Source organism: Montipora foliosa, unplaced genomic scaffold, assembly GCF_036669935.1.
Source record: "Montipora foliosa isolate CH-2021 unplaced genomic scaffold, ASM3666993v2 scaffold_194, whole genome shotgun sequence".
In the NCBI taxonomy this organism is placed as follows: domain Eukaryota; kingdom Metazoa; phylum Cnidaria; class Anthozoa; order Scleractinia; family Acroporidae; genus Montipora; species Montipora foliosa.
This window is the reverse complement of record NW_027179495.1, coordinates 1-10,440: the sequence shown is the minus strand read 5'-3', so window position 1 is coordinate 10,440 and position 10,440 is coordinate 1. Positions and strand designations below refer to the sequence as shown.

The 10,440-nt window shown below is 45.3% G+C and overlaps 2 long non-coding RNA genes across 2 annotated transcripts; both read left to right on the top strand.

The window, feature by feature from the left end:
• The first annotated feature begins 3,569 nt into the window (after window positions 1-3,569).
• LOC137986411 (uncharacterized) lies at window positions 3,570-6,884 on the top strand. The gene is made up of 3 exons (XR_011119791.1): window positions 3,570-3,613; window positions 5,712-5,749; window positions 6,835-6,884. It is a non-coding gene; the product is annotated as an uncharacterized lncRNA (long non-coding RNA).
• A 316-nt stretch (window positions 6,885-7,200) lies between these two features.
• Window positions 7,201-9,690, top strand: LOC137986410 (uncharacterized). The gene is made up of 4 exons (XR_011119790.1): window positions 7,201-7,259; window positions 7,766-7,806; window positions 8,996-9,044; window positions 9,630-9,690. It is a non-coding gene; the product is annotated as an uncharacterized lncRNA (long non-coding RNA).
• The last annotated feature ends 750 nt before the right edge of the window (window positions 9,691-10,440 follow it).

Here is a 10,440-nt window from a genome sequence, read left to right as displayed (position 1 = left end):
TCATCAGCAGCAGCAGCATCATCACATTTACCTATTAATGATGTTTTCAATACCCACGCATCCCAAACATGCAAGAGAGGTCAACTTCACTTTGATTGCTGAGGATTTTTCAAAACATACCCAATCGTCGAACACGATAAAAACCTCAGGATAAATTGGGCCTGGCACGCTCTTCCTTTTCCTCCTTTGACATGGTTTCTCTTGGGCTCTCGGAGCCAGAATCCCTGACAAGTTTGGATTGCAGCACGTGGAAAGAAAGTACATGCAGTTATACAGAACCCTGCCTGCTCTGAAGCTTCTCATGCTCGATCCGGTGCTCAAATGGCAAGCCCTGCATCAGGAAAACTTATTTGACCAAAACGTCTGTAACACAGCAATGTTTGTTTAATCTTGATTGAAAAATTTAAGCACACTGTAAGTTGACCCCACCTTGGCTTCACGTCACCCTCAGAACTTTTTGGCTGGTTTTTTCATCGGCCCATTGGCAGCAGGTCGCTTCTGGCCCTTGAAGGACGAATCCTTCTTTCCATCTTTCAAGGTCAAAAGGTCGTCAATCCCATCCAGGTCACTAGGGTTTTGTTCCTCATCCTCATCATCGTCGTCACGATCACCTGGTAACGGCTCTACATCTTGGTCATCCTTCTTGAGTTTCTTCGATTTCTTCTTGGTGTCTTTCTTTGGCTTCTTTTCTTTCTTGGCATCTTTCTTGGGCCCCTTAGGATTTGTTTTGGTTTCATCAGGAGATGATTCTTCAGCCGAAGAGGACACCCTTGGAGGCAATGTGTGAGCAGCAGACTTTGATGCCCCTGGTAAACTTGGTGCCTTTCCCGCCAAAAATGATGGCCTTGAACTTGAAGCTGGGCCACCTGAAGCCAAATCACAAACAAAGCTAAATGACAGCAAAACAACACATCACTAGTAATTGCATTCATCTTGATGGATTAAATGGCAAAGAAGGAATGAACCAAACATTTTTCCTTGCCATAACCATGTCAACGACAGAGATTTTGTAATCTGTTGGTAATTTAACTGTCGCTGTTTTTTGAACCTTTCCCTGTAAGCAACATATCCACATCCCTTCCCACCATGTGTGCAAACACCATCATCATTGGCATGGTCTATCACAGACACCCCTGTAAGCAACATATCCACATCCCTTCCCACCATGTGTGCAAACACCATCATCATTGGCATGGTCATTGGTATCACAGACAACATTAAAGCATGTCATAAGTATAACCACCATCATCATAGTCATGGTCGATCATAATCATCATTACCATCACCACCATCATCATCATCATCATCATCATCATCAACAACAACATCATCATGATCATTATGACCAGCATCCTGCTCCTCTTCTCCTCCTCCTCCTGGTCATCGTCATCATCATCATCATCATCATCATCATCATCATCATCATCATCAGTATGATATGATTCTATATGAACTATAAAGATACCATACATACTATCTAGGATATCAGCATCCAAGATGGATGCAATCGAATGCAATGGGTGGCCATGAATGGCCTGTGGAAGCTGCAGCTCCCGAAGATGGTCCAGCAGGCCTGGTCCTGTGGGTTTCTTCTGCCATCAATTTCTGCAGGTTGAAAGCCTTGGCTGTGGAAGCATGTTGAAATCCTTCACAGTTAGAAACCTGGAAATTATGATAGCAAGGTTAGAATTTCTGTTGGACACCTGGAAATCAAATTGAATAGCACGGCACTGGTGCCTTGAAGTCCTGGGACGGGGTGAGCATTTGACAGCTCTCATCATCACTGTCGTTTCTCTTCGGAGAGCTTTTGCGCCCCATCGTTAGAGATCTAGACCCCTGGCTTGAGCAATCAAGCTGATAGTTTGTTTTGATGTATGTTTATGTGTTGATGATCACAGCAACATCGATCAGCAGCATTGAGACTGCATTTTTCAAGCATGGAGTTGTCATCCAAGTCTTGTTGACAGCAATGGGCCCAAATCCCACAAAAGTCCCGCTCCAACAATGCACCTGTTAAGGGCATTATAGTGAAAGAGCTCGACGAAACATGAATGGTTTTTGAAAGAACTTGTTTGAACATTTGGTTTTAATGAATTTGTTTTTGCGATGGAAGCTCTTCCACTCAAGCAGGTTCCCGCAACACAGTCTCATTTGGGTTGGTCCCACAACATTGTGTCCCATTGTGATCTATGGTAATGATATCGATACAGTATGATGGATATGATATGATATGACATGATATGACATGATATGATATGGTACGATGCTGTTATTACATCAAATAGTTTGGAAATTTATTCAGGAGATGAACCAACCATCACCCAGGGCTGTGATCTCTTGGCCCATGATGTCAACAGATCGAATGGGCACAGGCCTACATCAAGCGAGCAATGCCTTCCGACATATCGAGAATGCCACTCAGGCAGGCAATGGGGCGGATGGGCATCAGTTTCTTTCGCCCAGAATCACCATGTCCACTGTTTTCAAGCCTGGCCATCATTTTGGGTTTCACTTGGCTTGGAAGAAATGCTGCAAGTCTAGTTTGATTGAATGACCAAGAGATTGATTGAAAGTTGCATGTCCATGGAGCCTGCATCGCCACCCAACCGTGAACTTAGCACATTGCTTCAATTTGTCAATATCGATGAAGCCCCCAAAGTTTTTGAAAGTCGGACCAGATGATTTGCCGTTCTTCTTCTTCTTGCCCCTCTTCTTCTCAGGCTCCTTGGGCTCCTTGATGTCATCAAGCACAAAGACCAGCTGCTTCTCGGAGGACACCTCATCACCATTCAGTGTGTGGTGGGTGATCTGAACATTCACCTGACAGGGCAAGTGGGGAAACATGGTTTGTTAAAGGGATGATTAGATCTTGATGGTAAGCAACTGATTATCCATGCCTCACCACTGTCTTCCAATTCCATGAGAAGGGTTTGAAGTGGAGTAGGCGAATCCACCGAGGGCATCGAAGCAAGGTGTGATGGAAGTTGTCCTTTTTCCAAGCAAATGGGCGTGGTGGCATCGATGTGGAAGCTGAACCAACGGCCCAATTCACTCATCACTTCACCAGCTTCCTTGGATATGCAAATGACTTTGGGATTACCACAACTACCCACAGTGATTCCACTCTCCATGCGATTCAAGACTTTACTTGCAGACCAGCATCAGCACCATCCCTCCACTCACCAGAGCCAAAGCTGAACCTTGGGTGGTTGAGTAAACCCCTCATGGCAGATTATATTTTCTTACCCCAAAGGCTGCAAAATGGAAACAATGAATGAAATTCTACAGCATGATGCAGCCAAGGGACATCTCTCGAAATTCAAGGAACTGATTCTTACCTCGAGAAACAAGGTACAGAACCTCCCCTGAGGAATCTGTGATGAGCTCTGCACAGTTGTTGATGCTCAGCTTTTGCCTTGGCATTGAAATTTGGGTGGAATGCACTGCCACAAAGAAACAATATTGTCAGGCACCTTTAACATTTTTCAAAATCCAAGTGTCGGCTTGTTGAGGGAAGAGATATCAGCTTCCTGGAACATATCTGTGGGCTCCAATTTCAATCGTTTGGCAGGACGCTCACAGCCATCATCAAGTCTCCTGAGAAGTCATGGAGGCAGATTCAGTGGTTTATCATGGGGCAAAGGGCATTGTAAAAAGAGATGTGACTGTGGCAATGTAGTAGAAGATAAATTTGATGACATAAGCTGCACCACGTTGCACAACAAAATAATATTTGCTAAGTGGCTTTGGCTCCGAGGGCTGCCAATACTGATCAGACTGGTTGTACTTCTCGTTGTGCTCTGTGATCAAGCTGCATGCCCGTTCTTTTGTCAGCTCATGCTCCGTAAATTTCTTGGCAAACGTTTCTAACACCATCAAGTTTCCTTGAACCTGGCAACACACTTGATACTGACGGGTGCTGCTGCTTGCTTGCCCTTCCTTCAATGCTTGCAGCAGTGGTGAAAAGTCAGGAAACTGGGGCAGCTCCAATGTCTTGCTACGACAGTCATTGTACATTTTGTGTGCAATGCGCCGTTTGATTCCATCAGCCAAGGCATCAAACGTGATGGTCCCACATAGCATTCGCTTTCCATCAGAAATTTCCTCCAAGTGAGTTTCTGGCTGAAGATCCAATCTTGTTTGAACTTGGTATGTTTGGGCTTAAAGAAATAGCATTATCAGATATAACTTGAATGTTATGTACACAACTGTCCTGCAGGGTGGCAATAGCAGGGGCACCGTCATACCCATGCAAGTCCAGCAACACAGTAGTAGCCACTGACTGCGGTAGGAAGGTTTCAAGGGAGCGCTTGATGATGCTTGTCCCCCCTGCCACCTGTCAGTGGTTTCAAAAAATAGACAGTGACATGGTACTAGCATGTATCCTTTGAACTAGCATTTGCATGCAAAAGCTGCACAAGCCTGCTTGAGCTCCTGCACGTCAGTGAATGCACGTCCCATATGTGGCACTGATGAGGCAACCTTAGATGTAAGCCAGCAAGCCAGGGACACACAGAAAGAGAGAGAGAGAGAACAATCATGAGTGTTCAATAAGTGGCAATAATTGGCAAGCAGTCAAGTGGCATCAGGTTTGTACATCATGTTTCTCGGCAGCATGTCACAACCAAGTATGGTTCCAGATTTCCACCCTTTGGTCTGCTTGAACATGGACGCTTTGTCCTTGTTGGTGATAGCCAGTCCTGCGATGAAACCATCACGCTTTCCATACACAGTTTCCTTGGCCACAGGAGTTCAAAATAGTGACAGGACAAACACGATAAAATCCATAAAATAACTACAGTAGTGGACGCAAGAGAAAACATCGCAGCTGAGAGTCAGGATTAAAGATCCATGTGATGTTTCTGACCGACAGTCCCTTGTCTTTCTGTGCCAAGTCTGACCTTAGATGTTTCAGCCAAGAGGCGCCAGAATTATCTATCTTGCTCTTAGTCAACTGCTGCCTACTCATTGAGCAAAGGCTCTCAAGTTTGTAGCGAACTTCTCTCACATCCGCTTCCTCGCCAGAGTCCTTCTCATTGTCATCCTCCTCTTCGTCGATGTATCGCTCTTTTTCACCTCTGTCTTCACTTTCTCATCTTCCTCCTTCTCCACTTTTTCTGCCCTGCAGAAGACAACACAGAAATTGAACATGTATTATATGAAGAAGAACAAGTTTTATTGTATGAAGAAGTACTCCCAGCACTCCCAGCCTCTTCTCAGCACTGTCCTTTGTAGCCTGCGCTGCTCGATTTGGAAGCACCAACAGCACCAGCCCATTCCGGCGATAGGTCGCTAAGAAATTGCTGATAAAGGTGATGTAGAAATCATACTTCACCGCTGAGCAAATGCCAGTAGTTGGCATACAAAGCCATGCCACGATGGCGTGGTCATCCGTTTCTCTAACCTCTGGAATGGCTTGCAAGCATTCCTGTAGCCATGAGGTAACGGCTGGCATTACCACAGATTCTGCTTGCTCTGCTTTGCTGTTGAACACCCGCAAATTCTCATCCAAGAAGGCTGAGATCACCTCCCATGCTTTTGCATGTTGCTCCTGCAACAGTTTTGCACATATATGCATCACCCATCAACATATCAAATTGATTGGTGGACTTACAACAACTCTTACACTTGTTTGCGTGTTGTCCAAGTGTCCTCAAGCTTTCGGACATCTGAGATCGTTTCTTTGAAGCTTCCCGTTCCGACCTGACCAGGCAAGACAAATGAAGAAAACCCTGAGAAGCTTGAGGAGGCGACAATAATGAGGTGGTGGGGTGAGCATGAGGCCAACAATCGCTGCTACAAATATATAAAACATATAACTCACATAGAAATAAGATTGCTGCCAAAATACAAGATCTTGTCACTGTCAAAGGCAATCTGATCACTCTTCAACTGTTCTACAAATGCCCCAAAGGCAGCGTTCATACTTGTAGCCAGGGCATTGCGAGTCCGATCTTGGGCACTTGCGATGAACTCTTCCACGGTGGTCCCTTTGATCTGCACAGGGTCAACTAATTGCAGAGTTGATGCGCTCCTAATTATTGCAATATATATCTTAGAGGTAATTATAGCATATATTTTGAACATCCACACCTCTAAGATAAAGTTGATGCGCTCCCATTCAAAGGGCTCAGCAGCTTTCATCACCGACCCCAAGTCTTGATCAAGGTGCCTCAGATGTCAACACCCAAAAAATCAAATAAAGTAAATCACATTTTCAGCTTTGAGGTTTGCCTACTGAGATGATGTGGTTTCCAGAAACCCATCATAGTTCCTTGTCATTCGAGGACCTCAATCAGAAAAAATAAGGTACCCCAATCTCCAATAGTTGATCCGATACTCGGTCAGATTTGAAATTATGATTGGGTTTCTGGAAACCCCATGAAAAGTTCAACACAAATCCAAACATGGTATCCTGATTTATCTTGAGGGTTTGGCGCCGGCCAAATCCAAGTTGGGAATTGTGACGGGTTTCCTGGAAAACCCATGAAAGTTTGACAAAAATCCAAACATGGTATCCTCATTTATCTTGAGTTTGGCGCCGGCCAAATCCAAGTTGGGAATTGTGACGGGGTTTCTGGAAAACCCATGATAATCATGGTTTGATTTTTGGCGCCAGCCAACGCATCACACTTTCATTGATAGGTTTGGCGCGAGCCAACTTTGTTTCCCATGTGCAGACAAGAGACCCTTTCATGAACAAGTCTCCATATCGATCCACTGTCTCTCCCGGAAAGCTTGCTTGAAGCTTTGGATACAGCCACAACCATAGGCATACGATGTCATGCAACAACAAATGGGCATCCTCATTCATTTGCGCCGCTTTCTGGCCAGGGAGAAGGGGTGAAAGCACAGAGAAGAAGGGTTAAAAGCAACCACAAGGACTGCCTTTTCAAAACACCATGCCTTCGCTTTGGTGGTGGCATGCTGAGAAGCCTTGCGCTGAAAGTCCTGGAGAATAAAATTCACTGGATATGAATTTAGGGAACATCCAGTTCTAGCATGTTCTAGCCAGGGTTGAATCCATGTTCTGTAACATGAGACTTAGACAACATCTCAATTCATCTAGAGTTTAGCATCCATGGAAAACATCACAGAAGATCTGATTTAACCTGAGGGTTTGCGCTTGAGATGGAATACAACATATTGTCCTGTGTAGCCCTCATTGCGTAGACGACGCAGCTTTCCTCTGTGGTGGTGAGGATCTCCTTGAATTGCGACTTCCCTGCAAACTTCGGGCATTCAGCACGAGAAGTGACGCCGGGCACCCAGAAATCCATCTGCAGGATGTCCAGGCCAAGTCCTCATACATTTAGGGTTGGTAAATGAAAAACATAATATATTTTTTCTTAAGGCTTCACATTTACATAGTTTTGATTCTTCCTGGAGTCTTTTTACTCAGTCCCACCCAAAAGAACAAATTGGTACTTCACGAAACCCAGTCCTGAACTTTCATGCTTGTAGAGATCATAGTGCTTCCGCACCGTCTCATTGAACTGGTCGGGCGCACGAAGCCTCATGTAAAAACAGGCAAGGATCTAGAGAATACATGAAATTGAACATATGAGAATACATGAGAAATGCTTACAAGAGACATGTTGTATACGAGGCTTTTCTTTGCCCCATCAATCCGATGCCGTTTGACGGTCACAAGGTTGTTGTAGACTGAGATGCATTTGGCCAGGAGGTCTTTTGTGGCCACTTTTGTACCTGAAGCCTTTGCAACTCGCCTCTCCAATTCCACAGATGCCCCCATAGCTCCCAGGTAATCGATGGCGCTTGGGCTTTGCTTCTCTGCTGTGCTGTGTCCGAGTTCTTAGCTATGGGCTTCTGCAGGGTCCCCCAAAAGTTTCATCAGGCAAAGCAAGAACCCCCACAAATGAAACGTTAAGATAAGATTCTCAGACTGTGGAGGTGATGGTGAGATGGGTTTTCAAAGTGCGTGTAGGCACATCGGATCCAGCGAAATGTCGGCAACGCCCTTCCCAGAACTGATTCTTCCAATTCCTTCATAGGGATTGCCTAGGAATGCAGCAGTTCACAACCAGCTCTTAACATGTCTCAAGGTGTGCAAACACATACAGCACTATATTTAACCAGGGCACCAGTTGGTGAACAATCCCAATGATGCCCGCCATGGTCAGAGTCTTGAGCAGACCATCACTGATTCCAACCGTAAAATCATCAATAGCTCTACTTCCAGAGGCATGGGGAAACTTGACTTCCACAGCCTCTGCAGAAAGTCGATATCCTTGACAGAAGTCTTTGAAGTGCACGTTGAACTGATGGTTTGTTGGGTAGACTGCAGGGCACCAGAAACATATTTAACAAAACAGCATGCTGCATCATAGTCATTTATTTCTGCAGTATGCATACCACCCGACAAAATATGTTCAAAACATCATGTTCAAAAATATCAAAACACAACATCCAGTTAGTAAGTAGACATGTTTGGCAACCCCGTGCATCCAGCTTTGGCATTCTTGCTGATGTCAAATTTCCATAGCTCCAGATAGAATTCTGACAGGGTTGAACGTGGCACCAAACTCAAAGTGGGCTTGTCACCAACTGCCAAAGATGTTGCCAGAGGTAAGACCAATTGCTCCATAGCCTGTTTCAACTCACTGGTGCTTGGATACGTCGTCGATAGCCACTCTGCAAAGTTCTTCTCTGCCGTGACCTCCAGTAGCAGGTTGCGCCAAACAATGTCAAACATAAATAACAAACTTGGCAATGGTTGAGTCGCTCATGCAGGTGAGATCAGGTAAGGTTTGGACACTCTCAAAGTAAGCCACCACTTTGTCCAGAACTGGATCCATGGATGCATCTTCCATGGCTAGGCTATTTGCTAGGTGAGGACAAAATGATCCAAAATGCCTTAAATAAAACATACTATGAATTGCTTTTCGATGTATGTGATGTGCATGCTGAGAAATTGCTCTGGAGTCACAGGAGACCAATTGTTTTTTTCCATTGCAGCAGCTCCTTTCCCCAGGTCTAACTGCTTCACTCACCACGGTGGAACACAACTTGAAGCTGTCGAGGCTTGGGTGGGGGTGGACGTTCCCCCAACTCAATGGCACTGATCCGATCATTCACATTGGGGCCACGCTGTACAAATTTGATGACGTGGTAGGGTTGCCTCACTTTCTCACCAGACACCAAAGTGCGGTAGTAATTGATTGCACGAGTCATATGAGGGAAATCACGCTCAAGGGCCTTGGCTAGCCTCAGCAATTCTGAAGCTCGTTCCTCTTCCAAACGTTGTTGCACCACTGAGTCTGTTTGATTGACTCGGTTCCAGAACTCTTCAGTTGTGTTCACAAATGCAGCAGGCCAAACCAGTAGTGGCGACTGCACCAAGCAAGAATCACTCATTTGCTGCTTGACTAGGCAAAACACATCTTGTTCATTTCCAAGTTGACGTAGCTTCTGGGAAGTCGCTCATCAAGTTCCAGACCAACCCCTCGACCCGGAAGAACTGCCAGGGTTTCCATTTTGTGCAAAAACAGAACCAATTTGATTCTTATTTTTGTGATTCATATTCTACCTTGACATATTTTGTCACACTGATCCCTACCTTCTCGATTCATGAAAGTAAAGGATTGTGGCACTTTGAACTCTGTCAGGTCATTGTCATCCTCTTCATCTTCATCCTCCTCAGCATTGTGCCGCCTGTTCTTAACAGGACGATCCCGATATGCATTCTTCAAGGTAGCCACTCCTGGCATGAGCTGATGCCAATTTCGCACCTAAGACAGGTAGCAGGCAATGAGACAAGTGATTTGTTTTGATATTCAGAGTTGATGCTCAGTTTGATAATCTTCATTCATTGCAACCTGGGAGCTGTGTCAACCAACTCACAACGAAATTCCATGTTGTGCTTTGCAAAGACAGGTGTCAATCGCCTTTCCAGGGTCCTGCAGAGGGTTGAAAGAATCATGAACCTGACCAAGATTATGAACCTGAATCATGAACCTGAATCTTTAGCAAAGAATAGGCTATGCAGATTCACCTGACCAAGATGTGGCAATCAATCCTGATCACATCGCGAGGAGTCTCAAGCTGCCGCTCGCTGGCCAAGGCACTTGTCACCAATGCCAGAGCTCCGTCTGGGCAGGGCAGTGAGCAGTGGGTATGCAACTGGTAACTGGTTGGGAATAGAATCTAACTAACACAGGGCACACACACACACAATGATGCAGCCCCAGCCTACATCTTCATGAGTGTGGCCCACCACCAAATGGTGATGGGCCACACTCGTGAAAAATCGAGCCTGTGTGAGCAGGCATGCCATTTTGCCAGTCAAACTGTTCCGCAGCTCTTTGACCGTATTGTCTCCTTGTAGCCAGCACCTAGGATGTGACAGAGTTTTTTCAGCAAGTGATGGAAAACAGCTGGAACTTATTGGATGCCAGCACTTGTTGATTCAATCAATCA